The sequence below is a fragment of the Ictidomys tridecemlineatus genome, chromosome 16 (assembly GCF_052094955.1).
Source record: "Ictidomys tridecemlineatus isolate mIctTri1 chromosome 16, mIctTri1.hap1, whole genome shotgun sequence".
Taxonomy (NCBI): domain Eukaryota; kingdom Metazoa; phylum Chordata; class Mammalia; order Rodentia; family Sciuridae; genus Ictidomys; species Ictidomys tridecemlineatus.
Genome location: NC_135492.1, coordinates 41,972,012 through 41,984,528, shown reverse-complemented (window position 1 = coordinate 41,984,528; position 12,517 = coordinate 41,972,012). Strand labels below are relative to the sequence as shown.

General features: G+C 36.5%; 1 protein-coding gene and 1 non-coding gene across 2 annotated transcripts in view; one reads left to right on the top strand and one right to left on the bottom strand.

The window, feature by feature from the left end:
• Rad18 (RAD18 E3 ubiquitin protein ligase) overlaps nucleotides 1-12,517 on the bottom strand; it is a 103,629-nt gene that overhangs the window by 16,075 nt on the left and 75,037 nt on the right. The window lies entirely within an intron of this gene.
• LOC120891924 (small nucleolar RNA SNORA28) lies at nucleotides 9,404-9,508 on the top strand. The gene has a single exon (XR_005736515.1). It is a non-coding gene; the product is annotated as a small nucleolar RNA SNORA28 (small nucleolar RNA).

The window sequence follows — 12,517 nt, the reverse complement described above, 5'->3', positions numbered from 1 at the left end:
TACTTGAATTCAGGAAGTCTGGCTTTATCACTCATTAAGTTCATGAGATTAAGTGTCTCAACATGTCTTTCTACTAACTCAATCATAGCCTTATCAGTGAGAAAGGGATGTTTCAAATGTTGCTGCTGTCCTTTCTACCCAAGGAACAGTATGAATCTATTTGTCCATGGATTTCCCATCTATTCAATGACTTAATGGTGTATTAGAATAGCACATACAAGCAAAGCTACCTCATCAATATGTTCTCCCTCCACCCCTGTGAATCAGGGGTACACTAGCATTTGCTTCCAGCCCCTGGTGAGATGTAGGATGGCTGAAGTCCGTGGCTGGCACCTATAGTTTCCAGCTTCACCTGTTTATTTTGGCATGCCAATAAAATACTACCACTTTCTATGTGCACCAAGGAAAGGGGTACTGAAGTAATGAAGATTGATGGCATTAAATTCTTAAAAAAAGTACTGCATGTAATCTTTCAAGGAAGAGAAATAAAAGGACATTTAGTTACTTCCAAATACTGGAGTTCTCTTGACTCTCTGGAAAAATTCAAATTTAAAATAGTTAAACTTTTACACTCATGTTTAACTTACAAACTTAAGACACAAAAGATGTCAAGTCTGAGAATCTAATGTGAGGGAAACTTTTTAATTGCCAAATATTCACTGTTTCACCTACATATTAATCAAACTCTCAAATGGGCAAGGGAACAAAATAATGTTGATTCATTTTGTTTTTATTTTTTCAGCTAGCAGTAGTATAAATGATGATAAAAATAAAATAAAATACTAAAAGATAAGGTGATCATAGTAATTAATAGGTTAGCCTCACAAGGAGAAACAGGAAACAAACAATATTGCAAAGATGAACATCTCCTTCATCACTTAAACTTTGATTGGATTACAATTTTCTTTGCTAGCAGGGACCAAGCAGCTGAGTAGGAAACTAGTAGTGAGACCAGCATACCATCTGCATAGCAGGAAACTTTTTTTTTTTTTTTTTGGTACTGTGGATTGAACCCAGGGGTGGGGTGCTTTACCACTGAGCCATATCCCCAACCCTTTTAATTTCTCATTTTTGAGACAGAGTCTCACTGAGTTGTTTAGGGCCTCATTAAGTTGTTAAAGCTGGCCTTGAATTTGTAATCCGTCTGCCTCAGCCTCCAGAGTGCTGGGATGACAAGGGTGTGCCACTGCACCTGACCAGCAAAGCAACTTCTATAGAACCTATTCAGTTAATTAGATGGAGAATGTACATGCAACTACAGTATGCTAACATCAACCACCCAAAACAATATCAAAGTTTGGGCCATAAAATTTCAGTCTTATGATCTATTCAAGGAGGTATACTTCAACACTAACTCACATGATTGTATTTTAGGCATTAGACATTTCACCTCCCTGGGACTCAGTCTCCACACAAAATGGAAGTGTTTGACTAAATGATCAAAAGTGAACATGGGCTGGAGTTGTAGCTCAGTGGCAGAGTGCTTACCTAGCATGTGTGAAGGACTGGGTTCGATTCTTAGCACCACATACAAATAAATAAAATAAAGGTCCATCAACAATCAAAAGATATTTGAAAAATATTTTTTAAAAAGTGTATGACAACAATCATCCCCCCAAACTACAGGTACCCAAACTTTTAATGATCTGGTGTGTTCTTAATTTTTTATGTGTACTACCACCTGTACCCCAATAACAAGTTATTAATGGCTTTAATAAAATGTGCTTGCAAGAGCAAGAAGAATACACTAAAGCCACCCATTAATGAAATCTTAAAGGCTTCTATAATTTGCATTACCTAAAAAATATTCCTCTGCAAATGAAACCTACCATCCTTTAATGCTTGGCTTCCTCTGAGAAACGGGAACGAGGTGCACCACTTACATGGTAAAATCAATAAGAGTTAGCAAAATCAGCAATTTAATATGTACCCATGTTCCAGAATATATTTGTGTGGGAGGAAAAAAAAAAGACAGGCAGGTTCATACTGAACACCCTCTTCTGACAAGGCACCTGAACAATCGTGCAAATGCAGACATTTCAGAATGATAAAATATGCTGTTTATTAATCATTGTGCCAAGATAAAAAGTAGAAACTAGCTTATCACAGGGAAGGCAGAACATACATAGTCACTGTTTAATTTGAATGGCTTCATTAAATTTTGACAAAGAAAACAATGTTGGTCTAATGTGTGGCCAGACAAAAATCCTGATAGAACTCATGTTGAAATGGCAGAAACCTAGGCTAGAATTAGTGAATGACTCCTTTATTTCACTGCTTTAGATAAATGACATTACCACATCATCTAGGGCTCCATTTTCTCATCTGTGAAAATAGGTAGCTGTATTTAGTGACTTCTCAGCTTCTTTGCTAGTTTGACAATATTTGCATTCTATCCTAATGTATCTTTCTCTTGGACTCAAGGTCTCCAAGGAGACTTGACAACATCTGTTACACTGATTTAAAAAGTAAGGGAAGAAAAAATTAAAACCTCTGATTTGGATAACTGCCATGGTGATTTTAACAAATGAAATCTTGATCAGTTGATTAAAAACATAAAATTTCAATAGTATGATATTGTAAATTGCATATCATTCTTATCACATCCAATTTCATCCAACAGAACAAGGCCAAAAAGCCTCAGATTTGGTTTTTTGTGTTTTTGTTTTAATTAAACTAGAGACACCTCTTAACTGGCTACCCACATTGGGGGTCTGAGAATACTGATCAAAAGTAATTATTGTGTGTCTAACATTTAGAAAGAACTGTAGTTCCTTCAAATTCTCTAAGCTTTCTCAAAGCATTCTAAGAGGCTCATAATTTAGCTATTCCCGTTTTTATTTTTTTATAATGTAGAACTGAATTTGAACCAGTCAAATTTTTACCTATTATATGAGTCAAGCTAAACATATAAAGGAGCATATAGGACAAGAATTCCTATAGTTTACAAAACACCTGAAACATCAAAAAGAAATGCACTTCAACAAATTCAGCCTTAACCCCCTGGTGGGTGACAGGTGGTCTCATGGTGGCACCTATACTCCCCACTGTACCCTACATGCCACAACCAACTATGTTTACAAGTGGCAACATCCTTTTCCTATCTGCATGAGATCACCATTTCCTCGATTCTCATCTCCACTGTTCAGTTTTGCTTGGTAAAACTTTTCTCATTCTTGCGATTCTAGTCAGGTGTCACCTCCTCTAAGAAGCCCTCTCTGATCCTATTATACTTGGATTAGCTGTCCTCCCAGAATCCTACATCTCACCTGTCAAAATACCTATCATACTCTATTGTAATTGTCCACATCTCTTTTATTTCCTCTGTCAGATTATGAGCTAATTGAGGGCAGGTTGTTCATTCTCTTAAAAAACCTTTACCCCACACCTAATATGAGCAAGGCCTAGGGACTAGTGGGATTAAAAAAGTAACACTCAATGTTCATGAACTTCCAGTTCTTAACCCCCAGTCAAGAGGGGATGGAAAAGAGATATTCTTTTAAGTAAGTAACCACATTAGGATGTCATAAGTCCTAGAACTGAGCTATATCCTGAGGACAACGCCCAACTGCAGGAAGAAGAGACAATTTCAGTGATGTGAAAGGCCAAGAGAATTTAAGGACAACAGGGTAGACATTTGATCTGGGACTTGAAGGATAGGGAAGAATGTATTTCAAGGGCAGGACCAGCATTTGGAAAGACAACGATGTGGGGGAACTGAAGGACGGTCAGTAAGTGCTATTTTTATGAAACATACAGCACCTAACTTAAGAGGTATCTGGAAAATATTTGCCCATAAGTCTAAGAATGAATAAATTACAACCTCAGCAGAAGAACATCTGCCAGATATTACCTTGCCCCCAAAAGATCAAGCTTTGACTTCAGGTTGTTCTCATAAACAGGATATCAGTGATATTAATGCCCGAGACTCCCCCTTTGGAGACTGTATGAAGGATTATATATATATCTATAAACCTTGAGCAATTATTATCATGTCATGCCAACTAAAACTCTCAACACTATAGTCACCGTATGAAAACCTTGAGTGATAACCAGACACTACATGCTGTGACACAGAAGGTGTCATTTGTTAAACATGGAACCTGGAAGGAAAAGTTGCTTTCTATAAGCATTTTAGATAATTGAGTTAGAATGCCTAAGAATAAGTAATTTATTATAAAATCAAAACCAAAAGTTATTATAAAGAGGCTCTTCAGACTACACAATGAGAATGCATAATAATTTTTTTTTAAACTCAAGACGTACTAACACGAACTGCCTCAAAGTAAAAGAAAACCTTATTATTTAATAGGAAAAAACCTTTGGCAATGAGTAATGGAGAAAAGATAAAACTACGTATTTTCATATTCTCCTTGGGAATCACTATTGAAATCACTTTTTAAAGTATATATTCATGAACAAGCACATGGTAATTGAAGAGGATGAGTCAGACTGCAAATTGAGCAAGTTGTCTTTTAGGATGAAATGTAAAGGCTGAGCCACCTCCTCTCTAAGGGGTAACCATCCTGTAAAAAGTGAAAATATTAGCAAAACAAGGCAAAGATGATTGGGGGGAAAAAGAGAGAATATAATTCTCTAATGCACATTTATGAATTAAATTTTAACAAAGTATAATGCATTTTATATGATGTGTTAAAACACGGTTTTATTAATTTATACATTTAAGTGTTATATGTAATATTAACTGGAAAAAAAAAGAATAGTTCAATAATTAAACTTACTACAACCCAGAGGAAGTGTTCCAGTTCTCAATGAAGAATTTAGTTTTGATGACCTCTAGTGTTCTAACAATCAATTCATTCTTTGGATATTTTCATACCAATATACCTCTTCATCTTGATGCTGTGATGCTCTGTTTATTTAAGAATGGTTTTACACTTACAGAGAAGCTGCAAAGTTAGTACACAAAGATCTCATATACCCTACGTCCAGTTTCCCCTACTGTCAACAATCTACGTATGTCAGTATGATGCATTAGCTACAGTGGATGAAGCAATGATTATGCATTATGATTAGTAGCCAAAGTGTATACTTCATTCATCTTTCCTTCATCTTTTTTTTTTAAATATTTACTTTTTAGTTGTAGTTAGACACAATTCCTTTATTTTATTTATTTATTTTTATGTGGTGTTGAGGATTGAACCCAGGGTCTCGGCTGTGCAAGGCTAACACTTTACCACTGAGCCACAACCCTAGCCCCTTTCCTTAGTCTTTACCTGCTGTCCCTTTTCTGGTCCAGGATCCTCTGTAGGACATATTACATTTAGTTGTCATGCTTCCTCCTTCCTCCTCTAGATTATGACAGTGTCACCCAACTTAGTTTGGATGCCTTGATAGTTTTAAGGAGTACTAATTAAGAATTTTATACAGGGACCCTCAGCTGGAGTTTGATATTTTTCTCATAATTTGACTGAGATTATGAGTTTTGGGGAGAAAGATCACAGAGATAAAGTGGGCTTACATCATATCAAGGGTAACTACTATCAATACATTATAATTGACACTGATTTTGCTCACATGGCTGAGGAAGAGTTTGTCAGATTCCCCACTGCGGAGGTTACTCTTTCCCTCTGCACCCACTTCCTTCTTTGGAAGGAAATCATTCTGCAAAGCCCACATTCCTTGAAAGGAGTTCATCAATGTAAATTATCTGGGATTCCTTTGCACACAAGCCTTGTCTATCCTCCCCCATTACATTTTTTCAGTATGAATGAACTCAAAAAATATTTTATACTTTGAGTTATCCAATGCTATAAAATTTATGTCATTGCTTAAATTGTTTCAGCTTTGGCCACTGGGAACTTTTAGTTATTTCCTGTGTCCTTCTGTCATACATCCACTATCATGTTTATGTTTTTCCTTTCCTTTTTTCTCTATCTTTCCCTCCCCCACCCCTTTCTTTCTTTCTTTGACTTTCTTGCTTCCTGGCATTATAAAATGCTCCAAGCTCATTTTCCATCTGCCAGTGCCAGCCCTAGGACCAGTCTTTTCTCTCAGACACATCTATTCCTTTTGCTGGACAATGGTATTAGAAACCAAGATATGTGCACCAAGTGTGCTCATTACCACTGTGGAATCCTTACTTCCTGGGCCTCAGAGCTGACAGAGCAGTGAAATAGATGTGAAACAACCAAATTGTTTATAACCACATCTGTAAACCTTTCTATATGTTCATTCCAATCTATATTAACATATTTTTGAGTTCATGTTAATGTCTCCAGTTCAAATCTAGTATCATGTGGATAGTTTTAGGTTTATGTGTAACTTCCCATGATAACAGGGAGAAACCTGGCTCTCAACATGTGCCATCCACTGACAGGAATACATAACAATAAGAAAAGCAATACCCTAAACTAAAGATGTGTAGAATTAGAGAAAAGACTTCCGAAATGACAAGTTGAGAAGAAATTTCAGAAAATATACATTAGAAAAATATTTAAGGTCACACATAAAATCAAACACTATAAGTAAGTACATTTCAAGAAACAAAGCGGGATAATAAGGAAATATTTCCAGGCAATTAAAGAACTCCTAGTTCTTTCTGTATTTGCACTTTTTTACCCAAAGCCAAGACATTTTTATTTAGTATGTTGGCAAATTTCAGTGTGGTGATGGATTATTTTATACTTTGGTTTATTATCATATAAGATAAAAAAGTAAATTGTTTCGCATCAACAAATGCACTCTTCAGTCTGTAGACCCATTTGGCTCAGAGCTTTTTAGTTCTCCTGTCACTTTGTCCTCTGACATTTCTTATCTATCACATCTTCAGCAGCCCCAGACATCTTTATCCCTTTCTTTCCTTTCAGCAAAGGGCAAGTGTGCTTGGCAAGAGCTACAGCGGGCTCTGGAAAGCCACACATATTCCTACATTCTCATGGGCTAGAGACCCAGGCTAAGACCCATAGAGCCACGTTTGTATTCATAAGGAATACACACATCCAAAATACTGCCCTGTCTTCTGTTGGAATCAATGCCTGGGGCAGATCCCACTGGCAGCCTGCCTAACTCTCTGCACTATATCCCCCCCACCCCGTGTATCAGGCTTGAGGACTATCAGTGTCTTTGCCCAGGGGTGATTAATCATTGTACAAGCCTGCTCTGTTCCGCATGGGCGCTGGGAGCACCAGGGAATAGCCACCAAGGAATGGCTAGCAGAAGTTCCCTTGCCCTTTGGTGGGATAACTGAGGGAATATTTCAGACCAGCTCAGAGATTCCCCATGAGGATTAGACTTCAGTTGCTAATGGTGATCTCTAGTTTGGTAACAGGTACACTTAGCACTTCTTCCCTTTCCTGTCTCACTTTCCCACTCCCTTACAGTGTCCCCTTCACCCTCCAAATAAACCACATCCACTTAAATCCTCATCTCCACATCTGCTTCTGAGGAAACGCAACCTTTTCAATAACTGGATATTTCTACTCTTGAAAAAACCAAGTTGCTTGTCCACAGTGGCATTATGAAAGGAGGACAATGTAGACTTGCTACTTTTGACTTGTAGAACCTCAAACAAGTTATTTGACTCCTTTCATCTTTCATTTCCACATCTCTACAGAACTAAATAATATAGCACATGCAACACTCCCAGGACTCAAGAAGTACCTGTAGAACCCAAACAGCTCACTGCCTATGTTAGTAAGACTTCAGCATTCCACTGTTTCCATCAATATAACTTCACTATTCTAGGAGACTCTTACCCAGGAAGCTAAAAGTTATGGATTAAGTTTATTGTTGCATCCAGAAACTTCCTAAAAGATCTATCAACTTTTCAATATAAAGCATCAAAGGACAACATCCAAGACTTTTTGAACCAACCAACTCAAAATCCTCATTTGCTGTATTTACCAAACTCAAACTATAAAGTTTACCCAGTCCTTACCATGACTTGTCTGAAAGGCCTGCCTGGAACCAAGCTTCAAAGCCAACTGCACTCCTCTGCTATGAGAAGGTGCTCTGATAACTGAGTTGGTATTTCCCCTTCCCTTCATTTAGCAATACTCAGCTTCTCTCATCCATAGGCTGATAGTGTCAGCATTTCAACACTCCTGAGGCAAAAGTCAAAATGGAAGCTTTTTCCCTTAAAATTACCTCCATTATTTTCATATTTACTCAGAACTTAGGAAAGAATTTAATTTCTTACATTGGCCAAAGAATAAAACATTTTTGTTTTCAGTTTTTCTCTAGCTCTTAAGTTTCTGGGTAGCTCTTTCAGAAATAAGTAAAAAGAGAGAAAAGTTTTGGCAAAATATAGCAAGCAAAGAGCCAATAATTCATTAGCCTCTCGGTCAAAGTGCCTGGCATTCTGTGCCTGTGCCTGTGTCTTCCCTACACAACGATCCCACTCCTAGTGTAACATCAGAGAAGAGGTAACTGCCTTTGCCAGAACTGTGAAGAATTAAAATGTATCACTTATATCTTCACTAAGGGTCTTCTATCAACACTTAGCATCTGCAGGAAAGCCCACCTAGGTAGGTTAGGGGCTACATATTTGGTCACAAAATGATTAAATGAGCTGTTCTCAGGAATAGTGCAATTGAAGTTGTCCATTAATTCTCTAACACACCAAGGCAGAAACATCCATGTTAGGTGGGTCATCATCCGTGTAGGCCCCCTGGCTTTGGTCAATGAAATATTTCCTTACAGAAAAAATTCCAGATATAGAAACCCAGCAATTTCTCTTTCTTAGAATTCAACAAGCAAAATTCTTAAACTCTGCATAATTTCATACCTACCAAAAAACAACCCTTATATCCCTCACCCAGATTTTGACCGTTACCATTTATCTCTTGTTCTGTGTACACATAATCATACACACACATAACACATGTTGTTTCCTCAACTCTTGCAAATAAATGGTAGTCACTGTTCCCCTTTAATTCATCGCTGTGCATTTCTTAAGAACAGGTCTATTCACTTATATGATAATGATACAATTATCAAATTCAGGAAATTGAACATTGCTACAAAAACTTAATCTGATCTAGAGACCTATTCACATTTCTCTAGCTATGCCAAAAGACACTGTTTGTTTCTATTTCTTTAGCCTAGACCTAAACTGCAGAATTTTTTTTAAAATAATAACCTAATGATTCTTCCAAGAAAAAGCATGACTACAATTCATTCCTGCATGAAGACAAAGCATTATTTCTAGGGCCATAATCAACAGAATCTTCTCTTTTAATTTAGCCCTCAATAAAAATGCAGTGTCCAATGCATGCCAAAACCTCGTGAACAAAAGCATACTCTTGTTGATTAATAAGAACAATAAGATAATTTACAGAAATTTGGATAAGTCTCCTGAACTTCCCAAAATAATCTAGCAAGAAGCTATTCAAAAATATAAAATTCTTATTAGCTTTTATCATATGTTTTCAAGATGTGTAAGAGAAGATCAATGTCACAATTTGAGCTTGCTATAGTAAGAAAGTCTAACCTATTCTGGTGGTCTCTTTTCTGTGAGACAAGCCGTTACATGGGCTTGAACAGTGTAAGAAAAAAAAAAAGATAAAAAAGAAGAAAAACAAGAGAAAAGATCAATGTAATATTAATATTCAAATTCTAAAAGAAGTACTTAAGAGTTTGGGCTGAGGGAATGGGGCTGTAGTTCAGTGGCGAGCACTTACCTAACGTGTGAGGCACTGGGTTCAATCCTTAGCACCAAAAGACAATGCCAAAAGACACATAAAAATACACAAATAAATAAAGGCATTCTGTCCATCTATAACTACAAAAAAAAATTAAACAAACAAATAAATAAATAAAAAGAGTTAGGGCTTGGACTGTGGCTTGCCTGGTGTGAGTTAGGCCATAGGCTCCATTTCCAGGGTGGCAAATAAAACACAGAAGAATTAAGAATTTGGATTGGACATACCAATTAAACCTTAAAATAAGATTATTCTTAGTTATGAGTCTGCCAAATTATGAGTTCAAATATTGCTCTAGCACAAAGAAAACTGACCTCTTTATTCAACAATGTAAGAATAAGATCTATATTCTATATGACAGCAAGTGTATATGAATTAAAAACAGCTCACAATATACTTCTACTCACATTAAACCTAAAATGGCATGATTTGTCTCTTCAAAGAAAAGTATTTAAAAATGACATATGTTTAAAAACTGTTCATCTATTTATCTACCCACATATCTATTTTTGGAAGGATATATTTACTGAAGTTTAACACTGCTATTTCTGTCTGATAAAACTATGAAATTTTCTTCTTTGAATTCAAAACTTTTGTTTATCCCAATAAACACAAACAACATGTATTAAAAATATTTTTGGAAATGTATGGCTTTCCTTATAAAAACAACAAAACTATCATAAAAAGAAAAAAATTGAAACAGGGCATAATGGAGCATGCCTGAAATCCCAGTAGTTCAGAAGCCTGAAACGGGAGGATCGAGAGTTCATATTGTAATCATACCTTTCATATTTTGATCAGCATCTACAATATCTGAGGTGTTACACACAAACTCATCCTCTCTGCACCACAAAATACCAGAGGTATACCATTCTCAAAAATATTTCACTGCAATTCCCAAGATATTTCACATCTTCCAGAGTGAACATAATTCCCCAATCATGATTCATGTAGCCAGAAGATAAGCAGTTTCTGCTCAAAGACAGCAAGAAGTATCTAATAAACTGACATTTCAAATCTTAACAATAGTCCTTTGCCATACATGAATCACTTATGACCACCGTTATTGCTCTGAAATTTCTTCCATCTATTACGAGACTTAGCTGTTCCTTCTGCCCTCGGTCTAACATGTAACATACAGGCAACTCTTTGTATCTGACTCACTAATTAACAAAATGTAACACATCTTCATGTACTTGTATCTTTCTTTCCTAGGTCCTTCTGTAAAACAGAAAATGAAATGTATGTCTGAAAATCAACATGATGAGGAAAGTGGAGACATTTCTGTAATGTTTGGCCACAAAGTCCTACATTTTCCAGTATTACTAAAGAAAATATAATTGATTCATCTTCATGAAAGTATAACAATAATCATATTCAGCAAAGACTCACAACTAATATCTCATTTCATCTTCCCAATAGGCCTGAGACATGTTTATATGCTTGTTTTAGTCAGCTTTTTCGCTTCTGTGACTAAAAGACCCAATCAGAACAACTGTAGAGGAGGAAAAGTTTATTTAAGGAAGGGCTCATGGTTTTGGAGTTTTTTTCCTTAGTCAACATAAAGCCAGCTCCATTCCCCAGGTACTCCAGGTAAGGCGGAACATCATGGTGGAAGAGTATGGCAGAGGGAAGCAGCTCACATGAGGATCAGGAAGAGGAGAGACTCCACTCTCCTTATGTAAAATATACAGACTCCATAGGCACACCCCCAGTGAACCACTTCCTCCTGCCACACGCCCTGCCTCCAGTCACTCATCAGTTAATCCCATCAGGTTAGGGTAAGGCTATGGCCCAATCATTTCTCTTCCAAACCTTCTTGCACATGAGCTTTTAGAAGATACTACATCTGAACCATAACATTTTGCCCCGGCCCCCAAAAAACTCACACTCATCTGACAAAGTGAAATACATTTAGTATGCTTTTCAAAGATATGTGGAGGTACACTTCAAAAAGACTGAATCCAAAGTCATTCCTGACTTGAAGCTCTTAAACACAAGCTTTTCACTTTTTCTGCTGCCCCCAGTGCTGCTTCCCACTGCACACATAACTCCCTGACAAACTACCTTGAATCTGTTGCCACATGGTCTGCTCTGGGATCAAACCAAAACCAGTACTTAATTAGGTCTCACTTTTCTCCCCCTTCCCTTTAGCCTAAGTGCCTAGGTTTAATACAAGGAAGGCACTACCTTTTAAACTTCAAGACAAAATGACAGCAAATGAAAAAGGAGTATAAAAAATCTGAATAAAAAATTAAAAGATAAGCATATTTAATATTTACAATGGGTATAACATTTCCTTTTCTTACATGAGAGAGGAATAATAAAGATTGCCCACTTCTTCAAGACAAGCCTAGTTATAAATGTTGAATAATATCGCTGAAGCTAAGATTCCAACTGTGCAAACAAACTTGATACTTTTCCTTGTTAAAACGAACTTGGAAACAACCCAAATGTCTAGGAACTAATAAACAAATAAAGAAAACATATTCATACAATGGAATATTCAACAATAAAATGGAATGTAGTACTGAAACACAATATAACATGGATGACAATTGAAAACATTTATCTAAATGAAGGAAGACAGTTTCAAAAATCTATATATTGTATAATCCCATTTACATAAAAATAGAGAATAGGCAAACCTATAGACAGAAAATAGGTCAGTAGTTGCTTATAGCTTAGGGCAGGAAGTTTCAGGGGGACAATAGGTAATGACTGCTGATGGGTACGAGTTTCTTTATGTGATAAAAATTGTGGTGAAATGCGCTGTACATCTTTGTGAATAAACTAAAAACCATCAAATTGTACATTTAAATAGGCAAGTTGTGTAGTACGTGAACTATATC